The sequence below is a fragment of the Haemaphysalis longicornis genome, unplaced genomic scaffold, assembly GCF_048455015.1.
Source record: "Haemaphysalis longicornis isolate Haplotype H1 unplaced genomic scaffold, Haemaphysalis longicornis Haplotype H1 scaffold_2, whole genome shotgun sequence".
Classification (NCBI taxonomy): Eukaryota; Metazoa; Arthropoda; class Arachnida; order Ixodida; family Ixodidae; genus Haemaphysalis; species Haemaphysalis longicornis.
In genome coordinates, this window is record NW_027526295.1 from 99,792,903 (window position 1) to 99,811,484 (window position 18,582).

Here is an 18,582-nt window from a genome sequence, read left to right on the forward strand (position 1 = left end):
CACGCTAACCTTGAAGCCTTAAATTTAGGCCTGCGTACTGGTTCGTTCAAATGCCAGTGCGTGCTTAATACCAATGAGGCACATTTTTTATATTTCTAACAAGACAGAAAAATCGTACAACAGGCACATAAATACTACTAATGAATTAGATTATTTGGTCACCCTGAATAATTTGTTAGCTGTCACCTTATCGAATGTGTTAGAAACAACTTTTGTTAAAAGTAAGCTTTAGTTAACGCTCAGTCACTACATTATTGCTCTGACCACTGCAATTCCTCTTGCGATAGCTATACCGGATGCCCGCATTACAATCTGTATGTCATCGTACCGCCTGACCCCGGCCATCGTTCCGTGTGCTACATTGCTGTTACAAAGTGAAAGGGAAATTTGACGCGCGGAGTATGAGATGGAACTTTTTTGGTTAGGCGCTCTTTAATTCGCGCACAGCAGTACTTCCCTCCGGAACGAGTAGCAGTAGAAGTAATGTAGCGAGTTGGGCAGTCAGTACAAGTGCACCTTCGAAAAAAGCAGATCTGAAAGAGACAAAACTACAGAACAAGCAGAAAAGATGATCGCTGGGCGAATGGGACAGTGTGAGGTACCGGCCTGCCTTTCTGCACGTGTAATCTGCTTTGTTACTGTTTCTGCTTCCAAGACAAGGTCGAGGGCTGCAGTTTTTTGCCAAGGGATTAAGTGCGCACCTTAACAGTTTTTCCTGACATATCTGTTGTCATTTGTATCTGTAAAAAACGGAACTTGTGCACTGAACTGTCCCCAAAAACTGACCACGGAACTCACTTCCTTCGCATTGATGACATGTTTGGTTGTGAAAGGCAGAGCAAAGAAAAGTATAGAGCAATATCCACGTTTTGGAGTTTTTTTTTACATTTACGGTTTTACTTACTTTTTGCTTAAAATTTAAAACAACGTGATTCTCCTTTTCCTTTTTGTTGTTTTCCGTGTAAACACATTAAAAAAACTGGCGCATTTCTGTTTCGAGGCGCAGCTTATGTTGCAGCAGCAGACTTATTTTAACCAGCTGGTGATATTAAACGTGGATCAAAATCTCGATACACCGACGTTCTCGATTTCCATCTACTTCAGAAAAACGGTCGTGGGGAAGGGAGATCGAGGCTCTTGTGGTCAGCAGCAAACGGCTTAGCCACTGAGCAGCTCCTGCGGTCGCACTTGTCAAGTATTAACAATTTGCAGGTGTCGGACCTTTTAAACAAATTATGAAATGCAAAAGGTTTGCACACATCGGGTTTGTGCTTTCGCTGTTGCGCAGTGGAGCACTACTGCAGCTTGATTGGTCCGATAAAGTCGCAGCTAGGGAAGGGAAAAGTCGTTTTATATCCCCTGCAAGCTGCCGAAAATGAAATTTCGTTTGGTCAGCTTGCACTATGCTCGCAGTTTTAGCAGCAACAGACCATTGCTACATTGTTTTATAGAGCGTGATAGCGTTCAACTGTCTGGCATGGAATGTGCGCGAGCGTTTACGAAGTTGATGGTACGTGAAAGAAAAAAGACCTGAATTGCATTGACTGTGCAATATCAAGAACGGAGGGTCGAACCGTTTCGGCATGAAACCGGTAACAGTTACTTCTTTTTTCGGTTCAGTTCCGGTTCGGGTTCTGGTTCAGTTCCGGCAAAAATACCAGTTCAGTTCCGGTTTTCGGTTCGGTTCGGTTCCGGTTCGACACCCTGGATTATATTAATAACACTCATATTTTTACGGTGCCTGTGAATTGCGTTTGCCAACTTGTCTCCTATGAGGTTGTCTTTCGCGTTGGTGACCGCTGCGCCGTACCAATTCTTGTTCTTTTGATATCTAAGTAGACAGTTTCGTGAACTGTCTACAAAGCTATCAGCGAATTGGATTGCAACCATGATGTCAGCGCTGCACTGACAAGGCTAACTCTTGTTCAGCGCAGGGCGCCTCCGTGAGTTTGCCCCGTGGCAACGCCCGCAGCTTCTCAACTGGAAGCGGGGATGAATTTCCGAATGAGCTAAACGGCTTATAACAGCAAAGCTTTCGTTGCTGGTCAAATGTGTGCGCAGTCATCAAAAACTTGAGTCATAGTTACTTCCGCTGTTTATTGAGAACATGAGCACACGTTTTATGAGGAGAGCCCAGCGTTGTCCTTGCTTGCGCGTTGCGCTCCGAACAAAATACGTGCGGCAGACCCGAGAAAGCAGAGTAGGTGGCGATCACGCTGGACATCAAAGATCCCGGCTGCATAACGGTCCTGAGTTTTTTGAGGCAAGCTGTCAAAAACTTCTCCAGAGGCAGGGTTTCCCCCGTAACGGAGAAACTACTGCGAAAGCAGCCAAGCCTCATGGGGAAGACAACAATCAAGTGGTTTCCACACATGCAGGGACGGCGTGGGAACGTGCTGAGAATCACAATGAAACCGCACACACTCGTGCTTGCGAACTGACTAACCGCGCCGAGCAAATTGTCGGAGAGCATTTGTGGCTCAGCACACGAGGCCGGATGACTACATACAAATGAATTACTCAGGCCTATCGACTTGCCAGACGCACGCTCCCGTCGCCCTACAAAGGACTGAGTAGGGACCAGGCAGTCGTCTATAGGCAACTCCAAACAAAGACGGTCCCGATCCCCGGCCTAAAGCACAAGATGTACCCGGAGAAATACACACATGCCACCTGTGGGGTGTGCCACAAAGCCCCAGGAAGACTTCAGCACATCGTCTGGGCTTGCCTCGCATACTCGGACGAATCAAACACAAGAAGGATGCCGCCTGCCTTTGAGGAGGATGTGTGGACTGAAGATGAAAATCTACAACTCCAGGCTGCCCAGCGAGTCATCGTGGCGCGGGCCAGGCAAGGGGACCCCGGCGACCCGGTGACGGGGTGCCGGGGAACCTAGTCGGGTTGCTACATCTGCGGTGACAACTCCGGCCAAGTCATGAACACCTAGCAATAGGACTTTATTCGCAGGCCCAATGAAGTTTTCCCACTCCACTCCACTGTGTTCCACGAGAAGAAGGACACTATTGTTTAGTGCGCATAACTAAGAATTCAATGCTGTTTCCGGGATTAATGAATTGGGCAGAGCCTGGGGTTTCGGCATTGTAAATTGCAGTCAACCATCCTCACTTTTGCACACATAAGCTGGATAATAACCCCTGTAAATAGGGACAACGTTATTGGCGTCAAAAGAGTCGACAAATAGAAAGAACTCCAAGGACGTGGACATAAAAAACACAAGTAGAGTGGACGACCACTCGTGCGATCTACTTTTGTTTCTTGATCCACGCCCTTTGCACTCTTTGTTTTTTGAAGCCTTGAACTAACTCTCCCAAGAAAACATTTTATGAACTTTCCATCTACTCTAATTTATGTTCGTGATTTTATGCTTTACAACACCGACGGTATTTTGCACCACACAACAACAACAATGATTTTTCGTATGATGGTGCAACTAAAGGTTCCCCAGGAAAGAAATGCTTGTCATGGAATAAAACCAAACTAAACTGAATGGTGCCTCTGCAAAGTCGGCGTGATGGCTCAATCAATCGACAAAAAATCATTGAGAGGTAACTAACTGTTAACTGACGCTGGGGTGTCTTAAGTAACAATGTTCTCGCGAATGATATCAACAGACCAAGTAATTTTTGCAGCTGGTTTATTCGGTAAGCTCAAAAGAAATAGACAATGCACTTGAAAAAAAAAAAAAAACTTTGGCAAAACGGCTAATATTCGTCGCCGCAAGCCTCTGGGTCGAATTGCCAGATTGGATCGGGGCAAATGTCGTCGTATTGCTCGATACAGTGTTGCGGTATGTTGTGCTTCACCTCGTTTGTGACCCACAGCATGCATTCTGCGCAGACAGGGACCACCTTTTTAAATACCTACTAAACGGTCTGAAAATGAGAGTGGCTGGCTCAAACAGAAGAAGTGATACGCGTGAAGGAATTTTGTTTTGCAACAACATCGGGCAGCACCAATGTCCAGAAAAGAAGACGACAAACATCATTTTTAAAACAGAACACATTTTACTCAAAGAACATTTCCGGTGTGACTTTTTGCCATTTCTCTGTCAGAAATTTCGCGGGTAAGTATTAATTGTTTAGAGTACTGCGAGTTAACACCTACGCGATAATAGTCAAGCACCAGCAGCATCTTTGTTGGTGTTATCACGTGAATAGTGGGTTCAACATTTTCTTTCTCAATATGAAACAAGAGATAATCCTATCATTATTTAGGAAGCATGGGTCATTGATTTTGAGGGAATACTGAGAACGCTTCGCCATGTATTTCTTTAGTATCTTGAAAAGCTATTTCCGTGCCGCTCCGCCTTAAACTCTTTTCCATCCCCCATTAAAGTTGCACAATTTACGTTTGCGTGATCGTTGATATTATTTGCGAACACACCGCGGTGACTCAGTGTCTAAGGCGTTGTGCTGGTAAGACGAGGTCGTTGGTTTGATTCCCGGAGGCGGTGGCCGTTTTTCTTATGAAGGCGAAAAGCGGAAACACCCGTGTGTACGAGATTTCAGCGCACGTTAACGATCCCAAGGTGATCAAAATTAATCCGGAGCCCTTCACTACGGCGCGCCTCATCGCCTGTGTAGCGTCGGCGCGTTTAATTTCATAATCAATCAAATGAACATTTTTTGCTATATTCTCTCTCGCTGTCTTTGCAAACCGTCAGTCTGTCGGGTGAACCGCACTGCAACCAACAACAATAACCATTATTGTATTATACCGTTACTAGGTAAAGCATACATACTTTTTGTGTCATGAAATGTGAGGTGGAGCAACTCCTATTTTCGTTGTTTATTTTTTTGGTCCAATAGTTACACACTCTATAATTTCTCTTCGTAATTGATCAGTTCATTACGTTTACAAGAGGTCGAATGTTTCATTCGAAAAAATTAAAAGGCATTTTAATTTTTGTTCAGTCAAGAAATAGTCAGCATAAGTTGCGCTATAACAAAGCTTCTAGTCTCCCCCCAAAAGCTTGATCACTCACGTGGGATGTTGTTGAAAGGAATATCCACTACTACACATTCCTTGTAGTCGGTGTAAATGAAGTGGGCCACGTTTACCACGGATTCATCTGAAACATGCTCGCCGAAATTAGGGTATGTGGAAGACTCCAGTGAGCTTGAAAAATTCTGTGAAAATACGAAAACACGTGTTGTATCAATTTTTACAATCATAAAAATAGTTAAAGGGCAGGGTTGTTTTAGTGCTGTAACAACTGTAATTCAGGCTTTAATAGTACAAGCTTATAGATAGTTCGAACTGTAATATTTTGTCAGGCCGAGCGTCATAACTTATAAAAATGACCGTTAATAGGAACGCCAGTAAGTTCCGCCATGGGGTACTCCAACTAGACACCCCCAGCCGGGTGGCTTGGTCACTGGTAGATGGTAAAAAAAAAACGCACCCGCTGTCTACCCACGGGGCTTTTCCGCTTTCGTGCATGCTGCATCGCGTTCGGAACGCAAAGAACAACGGAGAGGGAAGGTAAAACCGAGTAAAAGCAGTCACAAACACCGAAGGCAGACGATTTGGAAGATGTATTCTTTGCGGGCTACGTCGAAGTATCCGCAAGGGCACTAGTGTGCCATGTGCTGAGAGATGATACTATATCTCGGGTGGTCAAGGGCCCTGGCCTGTCGCTTTTGGTGACGTCGTGGAGGAGGAGGCGGACGAAGCACCGTTGCTGCCGTCCACTTGGAAGTCATGTTAGGATTGAATGCCGCCCGACTCTTCCTAAGTTTTGAAAAAGGCAAAGAAGACGCCTTCCGCTGCATCAGCACGCTAGAGCAAAAAGTGATGGATGTTGCCTTCAAGTAGAAATGCAGAGTGCAGGAGCAGACTCTTTCAGACGTAAAATAGCAATGTTTTGTTCTTCCTCTCACCTTTTACTAGCTCGAAGTTTCAATGTTTTCTAACGAAGAAGGCGTCCCCTTTAGGCTTAGCTTAGCGAGATTTTATATTATTTGTCAAACCTTTTGGCTCGTATACAATTTCAACTACACTTTATGCGCACAAAAAGCATAAAAAGTCATTGTATCATCAGTGGTTGACTGCATCAGACACACTGCGCTGGTAAATGTCTGTTACTCTAAGAAAGTTTGAAAGTCATAGCCACTGTCACTATTGAACACGTTTTCGCTTGATTCGTGCCACAAATCCACCAAAGTCAAGTCTTCTGCCGAACATACATGTAACTTTTTCTCCCCTCAGTCCCTACCTTCTTTCCCTCCATTCTAGCTTCTCCCGCTGGTCCCGTGAAGTCAACCTTTTTTCGATTCAATTCACTTTTTCCCGTGTTCCTACAAGGCAGGAAAATGTCTAGCGAGAAAAACTGCCACAGCCCAACTGGACGAAGTCGGTAACTGGGCAGGACAATTTTCTTCGCTGGAAAGGGATGAACCCACGTCAACCAACGCAACTCCTCAGTCGGCTTCTCAGCTGGCTATGAAAGTTGAACTGAACCCAAACCTAACTTATGAAGAAAAGCGCCGACTTCAGAGCATCATTTATATCCCCAACTTTCGGGGACACGCGCCTCCGAAGACGCCTAGCGCCCTCCTCGGCGGCAGCCGTCGACGGCGAGCGTAACTGAATGGGAGGGAGCGAAAAAAAATCGTAGCTCTCGAACGGAAGCAGGTTTTTCAAAAGGCCTTCTTGAAATACCTAAAATTACTGAAAGCGCACTCGCGGCGAAAATTAGAGCAGTGTAAAGCATTAAATACCGGTTCCTCACGCACCTAAAGTTTTCCAACCGGGGCCCTTCATTTCTGATTTGTTTCGCAATACTAGCGGTTATACTAGTGCTGCACAGAAATATTTTTAAAAAGGCCTTCGCGAAATACCTAAAACTACTTAAAGCGCACTCACAGGTAAAATTTCAGCCCTGCAGAGCATAAATTGTTGGTTCCTCGCCCCCCTAAAGTTTTCGAATTTCCAGAGCGAGCTTCTCGATTTCTTCCTTGTGCCGAGATACTGGGGCTGCAAATGGAGATTTTTCAAATTACCTTCGGGAAATATTTAAAACTACTTAACGCGCACTCACGGGAAAAATATCCCTGACAAATAAAAAAGGGAGAGAGCAGGTGGGTGGATTGCGAAATTGTTCCCGGCAATTTATCAAACGCCGTTTTATCGAACTCCCGGCGGCCGTTTCATCGAACATTTATTCGTTTGGACGAAGTCTTTTCGGTACAATACCTTCTGTACAGGCCGTTTCTGCAAGTTATATTCTGTACACGTACATTTAAAGGACGCGGAGTCGAAGGTTGGACCTACGCGTGATTAGCAAACTAATCCCGGGCCATCTTCATTAACGTGAAACCTGCGGAGGGGTGAAGGGTGTACGACTCTATGTGTATTCTCGGCGGCTTGGCGGTTTTGCCCACGAAGATCAAACCATTGGGGGTAGGATATAAAGCTTTGCTGTAAGTCTCGTGTCTTTGAAGCACGAAGCGTCCTAGCGCGAGGCGTTGGAAAGTGAGTGTCACGGTGTGTTTTTTAGTACAAGTTTTTGACGGCGGAGATGAAACGTTCTGGCGCGAAGCGTTGTATACCGAGTGCCCCGGTGCGTTCGTTTACTATGCGTTACGTTCTAGCGCGAGGAATTGGAAAACGAGTGTCCCGGTGTTTTAGTGCCGTGACTACATGATACGACGACAACGATGACGCGGGACGCTGACAGCCCGACCCCCTAAGGGGCTTCGACCCCGACGGCATTTTATTAATTCCGACGGCATTTCCCCATATCCGAATAAGAACGTTTTGACTAATCAATCAAGCAATTTAAGCAAAATCAAGCAATTTAATTAGTCAAATAATTTAAATGATTGATTAATCAGTCGATCAACGATGGAAATTAGAATGTTTTATGTGAGAATTAGGTGGCAGTGATCTTTATTTTGTGGGAAGCTGTATATGGCTCACCCGACTTCATTTCCTCTTGTCGCGGCCCGTAAGCGCGATCGTTCAGCTGAATATGCTTTGCGACGAAGCCAACATTCCTACGAAGCTTCTGTAGTTCTGTATCTCGGGAAAAAATCACGGTGCGACAGGATTGCTATGTCACTACGCCCCGCCCAGTTTCTTTACTTATCGTAATTACCCTGAAACGAATGAATGACGCTTGACGCATCAAGCAGCTATATAATCGCAGGAAGTTTTATCCCAACCGATATTATGAGTAATTGCCAGTCACAGTTTTAATACAAGGAACACAAAGCCGCTCCTCCTGAAACAATCCATTAGCATCACAGTGGTAAAGGTTGTTCTACTCCTTACACACACACTTAGAGTGAGCCCAGTCAATACATTCAATAAGAAGGTATTATGAAATCGCAATTCCGAGCACATTTCTAGTTCATTTCATAATACTATATTTATTGGTAATTTCCAGGCTTTCTCCTATTCATATACCAGTCCCCTTGGTAAAGAGAGGGGTGTGTCACCTGTCTTTCTCATGAAGACGACTGTCTCAGCTCTTGCCAAACCAGCCTATTCAATTTTTTTTCCTTTTTTATAATGAAAGAAGGCGATGTTTATCTAGGGTGTCTATGATATGCACGACTTGAAGAGGTAATTTCGGGTGAGGCGACAGAAGGCGAAGAAAGAGCGATTCCTGGAGGGGAGGCGCATTCGGCAGGATCCCACGCGCGAAAAGGTGTAGCCAGCAAGCTTGTTTCTCGATGGGGGGGACAGGCGCCAACGATACCTGGACATTGTGTCCTTAGCGGCTTCAAGTTCGGGTGGCTTTTTGTTGCGTAATTGAGGTTGTGTGAGCTCATGGTGAACGTATAGCTTTTTCTTGCATCAATGCAGTGAGGCTTCAGAGGCCTGTAAGGTTTTCAAGGGAAACCGAAAATAATATGAGTGGAAAAGGAATCCGGGGGAGATTGAAACCAAAAGACGAGGGTGGGGAGGGAATGGGTGAAGGCTTGGGCGAAGAATTAAAGTGAGATTGAAGTACGCGTGCAAACAGACAGCCCTAATACGGGAATGAGTGGTATTTGTGAGCACAACCCGTACGAGCTTTAACAGCTGTTTCCAAAAAGGACCGTTTTCCCCCCACGACAATATCCTATAGGCTTGTCTGTGAAAAAGCGAGCGACAAAAGTGCTTGCAAATTCATTTTTTCGTGACAGTCTAGCCTACATAAATCTTTTCATAAGATTTTCTGCATTTTTTTCAGGCAACCGAATATTTGTGAAGATCACTTAGAGAAAACTACATAAAAATACATTACCACACCTTAAACACTGGCTAATTGACCTTTTACCAATAGCGATATGCGCATGCGCGGACTGCCGGTACGCCATTCTCGGCAGTAGCCTCAGGTGAAATAAACAAAAGGGCGCCCCTCAGCTTGCTGCTTAGGGAGCGGTTATGCATCCTAGGGCTGCACGTTTTTATTTCCTCTTTTCGGACAGTTCCCAGCGAATCCGTACGTGCACACACACAAAAAAAAAGGCGTTCAAAAGAAAGGGGCGAAAGTGTTTGAGGCTGACCACCCTGGGATCACTTGGTTACCAGTGAGGGAGCAACGAAAATTAAAAAAAAAAGTTAAGAAAAAGGGGCGCTCCGGCCACTGCAGATTGGTCACGCGAGCGTGCACCTGCTACCGTGACATTCACGTGAATAGCGCCGGTGACGCGTGGGTGCGGGAGGCACTGCAGGCCGAAGATATCTTGTGCACAGGTTCTGCGAAAGCCCGCCTTTGGGGGGAAGTGCCTTACGACTAATTTCAGTTCGCCGTGGCGGCCGCTTGGAGGACCGGTACTAGAAAAAGATCCGTTTAACCTTATAACCCAGGAGTCTTTGTCGGTTCTCTGCTTATTATTTTTTACATCTTCAGATTTAATTGTAATTTTCGCAGCTGAGGTTAGTTTTCGGTGTCTTGATTTTTTTTTTTCTGTTGGTTAGGTTGTGTTAGATTCGTTTACCTTAGGTGCGTTAATGGAAGGCGAAGCAGTGCCAAACTACAGTGCCTAGTACATTCTAGGCACTACAGCCAGACGGGGCATTTTTCATCGAAACAACGCCGGTGGGCGCGCTTCAGTGGAGGGCTTACAATACTGTCGGACGGCATATAAACACAGCCTAATATAAATGCACTCGACTTCCTTGAAACGATTTCTCCTGTCATTCTTTATTGAGAATCGTTCCTCGATCATGTTGTATTCATTTTATGTTTTTTTTAATATCGTCTAAAAAAAATATTTATTGATCGTGCAGTAAAGTCTGCAAGCATACTTCACACCAGTCTTGTACACGTTACTCTAAAACAGGAACGAAAGATCGTTCCTCGTTCCTTCCCAATTTTGAAACGAGTTACCGTTACAAGTTCCTTTATTGCGAAAGGCACGCGTTCCAGCTCCACTTCGAACATTGAAACGTGTCGTTCCATTAACGTTACATTTCATTTTTTAAATTAAAGTGTGGTGTCGGATAATTCCGAGGCGAAATAAAGTGTGAAGTTTAAAACTCACACCAAACTACGTATATTATACGAATAGGAACCACGCCGGCAGCAGATGATCTTGAAATAAAAAAGGATCCACAGAAACGCCCCTGGACAAATTTTTTCGGGGAGAACCGTACGAACTCCAGGCATGCCTACTGCGATTTTGGTGCTCGTCTATTATGGATGCAACACATATGGCACTTTCAACTTCGGTATTACGAATGCGCAGTAAGGTTACTGCGCTTGAGATGTGCAAATAGAAAGTTACATGCAGGCACATAGTTAAAATTCTTGCATAAAGAACTGTGTCGAAAGGAACAATACATAGGCGTTTAATGAATGGTTATTACAATATTGCAGGTTATCTAAAATGCCTTACAGGACCTGCGCAGGGAATTGAGTAAGAGGGTAAGCTTTGAGTAAGCTTTGAGTAAGCTTTGTAAGAGTAATTGAGTAAGCTTTGTAGATCATACAGCACAAATTTGCGAGTAACAAGACATAACAGAACAAGTAATGGCTGCAAGGTTCACAATACAAGTTTAAGTCAAGAAAAACAAAAAAATAAAAGTCAGCAGTGTAGTCACACATGAAATCTACGCGCAAGAATTACAAACTATACCGAACACAATCAGGGTAGTAGATAAAGTCAACAACCGAAAATAGCCAAATATGTTGACTCGACGCACAAATCAGTTTCTGTGGTTAGAAATACGCATAAGGGAAACGCACAGGAAATAACGCGGAGCCTAATCACGTGCGTAAAAAACATTTACACTATAAAAAAATCAAAGCACAGGTTGAAACTGACCAACTAAAGTAAGTCTGAACGCTGGCCGTCCACGTTCCGGCGGCCTCTCTCAGGTATTGTCCATACCGCATGCGACCAAAGTATGCTCAACAATGACGAAATTCCTGTCCTTTGTCAACACGACGCGTGCAATACAAAAGGTCCTGGCACTCCCTTCGACCCATTCCCGTCGACCCCCAGACCGCGCCGTGACGAACTGCATGCGTACTCTAACTTCGAGCAGTACAGCATACCGAGACACTGCGGCGCGCCCAGCCCTATTCATAGCCGGTGACACTTCGCATGAACCCGCCGCGGTGGCTCCGTGGCTAAGAAGTTGCGCTGCTGAGCACGACGTCGCGGGTTCGATCACCGGCCGCGGCGGCTGCTTTTCTGATGGAGGCGAAAAGCAAAAATGCCCGTGCGTACGAGATTTTGCGCACGTTAAAGATCCCCAGGCGGTCAAAATTATACCGGAGCCCTCCACTACGGCGCGCCTCATCACCTGCGTTGCGTTAAACCCTACAATCAATCAATCGGCACTTCGAATGACCTCACAGCGAGCGCAACTCCCCCGTCGGCACCCCACGCCAGACAGTTTCTTCCAACAACCTTTCCCCGGCAGGGAACAATTCTATCGGCCAGACGCGCATCCTGGCCATTCCAGAGAAACGATGAAAAGTGAAAAGCATTCTCGCGGCTGCGCTATTCCTCCATCGAACGCCGCGTAAGCTCCGCCGGGGATCCGGACATTTCGGTGTATAGGACATTTTGGTGCAGGACGTTTCGGTGCGGACATTTCGGTGCACAGACGTTCGGCCTTCCAAGGAACGCCGTTCCGTACAATACTGCTTCAGACGTGGCCTACGTCGTCATCTTGACCCCAACCACGGCCGGAGCCCCGCTAGCCGTTCCCGGCCCGCCTTGCTCCTGATCTATTCCTCTGAGGCAGGGGTCTGAAAGACGCGGCCAGCGGACCTTTTGATTCGGACTTAGTATACGAACCTATTTATTACAGATGTTCTTGTTCGCAATCCTACGTTAGGTTAGGCCAGGGGTTGGGTGTGCGGCCTTGCCAAAAACGTGTTTATTTGTTGAATATTTGCTGGAATATTTGAACCTTTCTGAAGCTTCGCTTTAAAAACGCAGAAAGCCAAAATGAACAACTTCGACGGCGATGCGCACAGTTGGTACCAAAATACGGAATCTTCGTATAAAAACTGACCATTACTCCTGCTCAGCTGATCAGACCGAAGCTGTTAGATATTAATGAAAATGATTCTTCGAAATGAGTTACAAAAGCGCTTAGAATATCAATTTCGCAATACAGTTGACTCCTACTAACACGAACTCCATGTGGACCGTACAAAGCTTCGAACTAACACAACTATCAAACAAACAGAATCCCGCCGTGGCTATGGCGTTGTGCTGCTGAGCCCAGGGACGCGGTGTCGATTACCAGCCGTGGCGGATGATGGAAGCGAGAAGTGAAAACGCCCATGAATTCGCGATTTCGACACACGTTAAAGATTTCCAGGTTGTATAAATTAATTCTTCACTGCAGCACGCCTCATCGGCTGTGTAGCGTCGGAGAGTTAACCTCATAATCAATCAATAAATGAAACAGAAACACAATGAGAGCAATGCCATAACTACGCTAGACGTCTCCTTTCTTTATGTTGGTCACAACCTCGACTTTCCTTGCCAATACAAGCGCATGACATGGTTTGTCCTGAGTGTGAAGACTTATCGCTAAAGTTGAAGCCTGAAACCTTCACCACCCAAATGCTTACACGGATTTGTGTGCAGCCAGGAAACTACAAAGAATGTAGACGTGCGTACGCTGGCGGGAGTTTCAAGTGAACTGGCTGCGCGCGGCCTCAGTTGCGAGGGCGCCGACATAACACATGCACGGTGGTGCTTTGACGCCGAAACATTTAAATTTCCTTGAGAAATGACTGCTACCTGTATGTTTTTATTCAAAATACCTCCCAATTAACCGACAAAATTGGTTTTGGCTTCGAATTTTCAGGCAATTTTTTAATCGAATTGCACGTATAAGTTCCGGAACCAGAACACGTTAACCGAAAATTCTAACTAAGCGACTTTTAATTGTCGGGAGTCGATTGCATCTTGTTTTCGAGGGTATTGACCGGACGTAGTCCGAACGAGCACAAGGAACACGACACGATTGTTGTTTGCCTTTAAAGCTATTTTTTAGTTCAATATAGTAATCAAATTTGAAAAGCCTGCAGTTTTATTCTAGCAGACAAATATGAGGCTTTCTGTTTTACGGTGTTTTCGACACGCTAATGGGATGTCTTAGGGGCAGCGGCTTCATGTTCTGTGTGTTAAAACTGTGACTCGTAATCACCCGCGCGTGATATCGCCTAAGATAAAACTATACATGAACATGTAGCCTCCTGAGCAGTCAGACTTCATTAATATGCTTCGGGGTTTCTTCAGCAAAACAAGAGTTACAGCCATTTTCTGTAACCCCTTCTCATCCCGTAGACGTTCATATGTTTACAACAATTCATCAACGTTTACTATTTCACGGTGGCCCACATAATTACGACAAGTAAATGAACTCGCCGTGATGAAAGATCTGCCAGGTCACACCATAATTTTTCCCGAGATAATATACGCTATAAACATCGCACCTTTTTGGCAGCTAAAGTTGCCCGCGAAGTAAAAAACCGCCAGCAATGCCTCACCTAAAATGTTCAGTAGCGATGTCTAAACACAATTCTAACACAAGCCTTTGAATAATAATTTTACTCTAGACCCCTCCCTGAATATTTACTAGGTTAAAACGCATAGAGAAGTGCAGTTAATTGCTGTTAGCGCTTGCCTCCAACACATATGTACAGCTGCAGCCCCTCGCACGCACACTGCTGAAATATTTTACAACGCAAGCAGCATAAAACGGCTACATCTCTAGAGGTAAGAAGCCGCATTCGCGGGACCGAAGACACCCACTCGTGCGCGGCCCGCGAGCGCCCATCCGTGTTTTCTTGTATGTTTAGGAATGGTGGAGACCCGAATAGCACAAAAGAGCACGGCCTTTTGTGCACGTCCCGACCCTCCTATTTGCTTCTTTTGATAATTCGGCATGCTTCACCGGAAAGAAGGGGACCCTTGGGGCGCGTTGATAAGAGCGGCTTCGAGCCTCCCGAGTAGGGGAGAAGGAAGGAAAAAAAAAAAGAAAAAGTCTCCACCTTGGAACGCCACGTGGTGTCACATTTTCGAAGCTTTCGGGATGTCCCCGAAAGTTGGCCTCACGGTGGTTTGATGACTGTTCTGCTTCCTCGGCCAAGGTCAAGCAGACAAGTGTCACCAAAAACAGCATTGCTATCCAAGAAAACGAAAGACCTCTACGGCAACATCCACAGAGGGTCTCTTCGAAAGACTGGGAGGCATGTCAAAGAAGTGCGTCAGGACGGCTTACTACAGCCGTCAACAAGCGCATGGGCACAACCCGTTGCACTAGGTGGAAAAACCAATCAAACTGCCCACTTTTGCGGGGATTATAGAAGACTGAACAAAATCCCCAAGGGAAAGGTTTATGCTTTAAACCATATCAATGAGTCATTGTATCGCATGCGCCATGCCAAATACTAATACATCAACTTTCGCAGCGGATATCAGATCGAACTAGATTAACGTGACCGTGAGGAACACTGCCTGTATTGCCCCCGATGGATTGTATGAATACAAGGTTCTCCTATTCGGACTCTGCTGAACCCCTGCGACTTCTCAAAGAATGATAACCGTCACTTTTCTTGCCGCCGGCCTCCGTGCCGCTCATGTCACGTGCTGGTTGTTATGGGCACGGGGAAGCGTGCGTTTTCTTAGTGATGGAAGAGTATGGGAACAGTTGGTTGAGTGCTCGTAACCGGGTTTCTGGGTGTGTCTTGTAATAAGCTAGGTGCCTGTTTTCTTGGAGGGATGCGAGTTTGATGGAGCGGGTAATAGATGTTTTAAGACTAAGAAAATTGGGGCAGCTTCGCACTAGTGGCACGAATACTACTGATTAAACAGCGAAGCTGGCGGCCCCACTTAGCTTATTCCTGGTTCAGTAACGTTTATGCGTAGTTATGCTTGGAGACCGGGCCTAGTTTTCCTCGTGGTGTCCTTGTTAGCCCTCCAGAGAGCAACGAATACTCAGTGATTCAAGTATGTACATAGTACGCGAGCTCGTAACTCCGGATCTTGTGCAACTCACCGATGTTTTGACGCCGCTTCACGGACGCAATATTCAGGGTTGGGCCGCAGTCGTCTCCAGTTTTTTCGACCGATGGCGCGGCGGTTTTCTTGCCGCAGTTCTTGTTCTTCGGGAGTGATGGTCTTCTTCTGTCGTCCCATCTCTCCCTTCCTCAGAGACCCGGCTGTTGCACCTGACATGAATTGCCAATTTTGCCGCTGAAAGTTTTCGGCGACTAGCAGGCCCGGATCGTTTTGTGCGCAGGCTTTTCCATCTGTCCCGCAATTGACCACATTAGCGCGCACTAGAACTGGCGGCAACCGGCTTGGTGATTTCGGTGTTTGTAGGGTGAGTGTTTCTGTGATCCCCACTTCAGGTGGGAACACACGTAAACTGGCGAGCAGAAGAGCACGCGAGAGATCATCCCAAGAACTTTGGGCAGAGTGTACTCGAAGGTCGAGCGGTGCTGGCGAACGCGATTACGTCATCACTCGACGAGGTTTTCTTTCTTACGTTCGCCGATTCAACACCAGCTGAACCATCCCCTCTGTTACAGTTTTACAGTGAGGGTAAGGATTACTGCTTTGTGGTCGCTCTGTACACTGTGATTAGTTGTGCCACGGTGTTGTGCTAGCGTTGCATCCGGCGGTGAGCTTCGTTAGTAAGAGCATTCAGGGCTTTCCTGGTTTGCGCTTGCGACGAGCCGTTTTGGAACCAAGTTGTTCATTTTGGCAGTAGGCTGCCGATGGACGTATAGCCGTTTCTTTTCACTTTGCCGCTGCTCGTATTCACGCTGCTCTTGGAGAGTTTTAACTACAGTGCCACACTCATAGCGGGGTGAACACGTGGAGGGATTCATATAAAGTTTACCTGGATGGTCTGTGCAAAGTATTTTCACAAAACCGGAAACCCTTGCTTGCGGGCGGTACACTGTGATTGCCTCCGATGCGTTCTATTACTACGCGTCACCGAACAAAAACAGAACATTAAAAAGACTACTGCTAAAAACGTCGTGGTAGTGTCAGGTGGTGCATTTGTAAGTAATGATTCTATCAAGCTGGAATCCTTTTTACAGCTCAAGTTAAAACTACATTATAGCTCTGGGTGAGTTAAGAGCCACCTGAGCACGTATATGGTATTTTTGCACCCCCAAAGTTAACTCCGAATTTTGTTAACATTGTACCCCATTTCTCACTCAAGTGAGCCTGAAGCGTAAACCAGATATTGTCTGCGTGTTTCGCAGGGCTGCTTAGTAATTATGGTCTCGCAGCACAAGCGTGTTCGAGCTTTTGAAACAAATTTCAAAGCGTAGAATACTTGTTTTACAGAGCAATTCCTACAGGTACTTTGAAGTTCTGAGGCGGAATGCAGATGCGATATTTTTTGCGAAGTTCCCCTAATGAATAGGCTTTTCGCTGTGAGGATGAAATATCGAAGTAGAGAAATATCGAAGCTGAGAAAATGTTTATGGGTAGAAATAGTTTTGTATTCGCTTCGACGCAGTTCAACGAAGTAGTCATTCTTACCGTCCCAGGTAAACTGAGATTCGTCCTGTGCTTGTCCAGCAAACATATGTAGTGTGGCGTTCCTCCTGAAAGAGCAGTAATAAATGTCGTCAATGAGGCAAAAAATGCATTATAAAAGCTTATGCGGCAAGTTAGATAAGCGTATATTCAGTTCGACCCATACTCCCCTGTAGGTTTTCTTGTGAAGTACAATCGGCAAAAGCCCATGGGGGAAGCCCTCCCACAAACTAGCGTCCACTTGAATAGTGCTGATCTACCTGTGTTCATTGCTTTTTCCAGGCAATGCAGGCTCCCCATGATGACAAAGTATGTGGACCGGTAACCGATGATGCCGCAGCTTCCTGTTGGCACCCGGCTGCGCCTATTGGTCCACTTCGAATAATCCTCGTATTGTTTTGAGAAAAAGTAAAAGAACGCCGCTTGTCGGCTTCAGTAACCCAATGAGTGCAACCACGGCATTCTGCGCGATATGCCTTGGTTCTACCTCAGGAGTGCGAACTTTTTTTGCAAGACTCTTGTATTTTGTTACCTTTAGAGGTTATCTTGAACAGATGTAAATATTTACTTCCGCAAATAAAAATGATTCGGTATCTTTTCGGTCGGTTTAGTGGCGGAGCGCGTCATATCAACACATTTATTAACTTTTTCTATCGCACCGGAAGTGCCTGGTTTACACCTATCTGGAAATAGGACATTGCCTGTCGGAATAGGCGGCGGAATATAACTTGTAAGCTATGAAAACAGCCTAATGCCAGCACTGTTTTCGAATATTTGCCAGTGCTTTAAGCTAGGTAAGGCCAATTCATCCCGAGTTCTAAACATTTAAAGATAAACATTACCAGTGTGAAACATTCCGAATGGGTCCCATTCGCTTTTTACCACTCCCCCTTCAGCTCGCAACTCTCGCAGAAGATTTGGCCTGTGAAGAGTAAAATTTTTATTTCGATTCTTTGTTTTGCGCGTCAGGTTACCTCTCTTTGCCGTTGAGGCCCTTAAGCATCCAAACCTAGGTTACGCTTGGAACGTCCATGTCTAGCTGGGTTCGTACGTTGGTTACGCAGTCAAGATCGCCATCCTCATCCTGGTCGAAGATGGCCACAACGTAGTCGAAATGGTCGAACAGCTGTGAAAGAAAACCTTTGCACTGATGACCAGACATCAAGACTCCGCCCTGAGAATGCCCCGTTCGCTCCCTTCCTCTCCACAAGAAAACGCTGGTATGGGTCCGCGGCCGCGCCAACCTAGACGGCAATGCTCGAGCACACGCGCTTATGCGAGAACTCTCCCCGGGTTAGTCGTTGTTGTGGCCAAATGTGTACCACCCTGGCACTCAAAAGATTTTACAATATCAGGCTCACCACCAACGTCTCTGCCGGCTACGCGCAAGTAGGCATTGTTCCCCGGGCCCCAACCTCACCCTTTCTCGTGAAGCCGCATCTTTCGCCCGGAAAGCACAAACGTTCCCCCTCCTCCCTCCACCCCGTATCCACTACATACGTGGCATTCTCTCGCGTCCCACTTGTCCTACACCCTACTGCACTGCCTACCCATCAGTACAACACCTTTACTGGGAGTGCCATCCGGC

The 18,582-nt window shown here is 46.0% G+C and overlaps 1 long non-coding RNA gene across 1 annotated transcript; it reads right to left on the reverse strand.

Annotated features, from left to right (window-relative positions):
- Positions 1–3,644: 3,644 nt before the first annotated feature.
- Positions 3,645–17,083, reverse strand: LOC144169053 (uncharacterized). The gene is made up of 3 exons (XR_013322349.1): positions 16,998–17,083; positions 5,006–5,092; positions 3,645–3,850 (listed from the first exon to the last, which is right to left on the reverse strand). It is a non-coding gene; the product is annotated as an uncharacterized LOC144169053 (long non-coding RNA).
- Between the last annotated feature and the right edge of the window lie 1,499 nt (positions 17,084–18,582).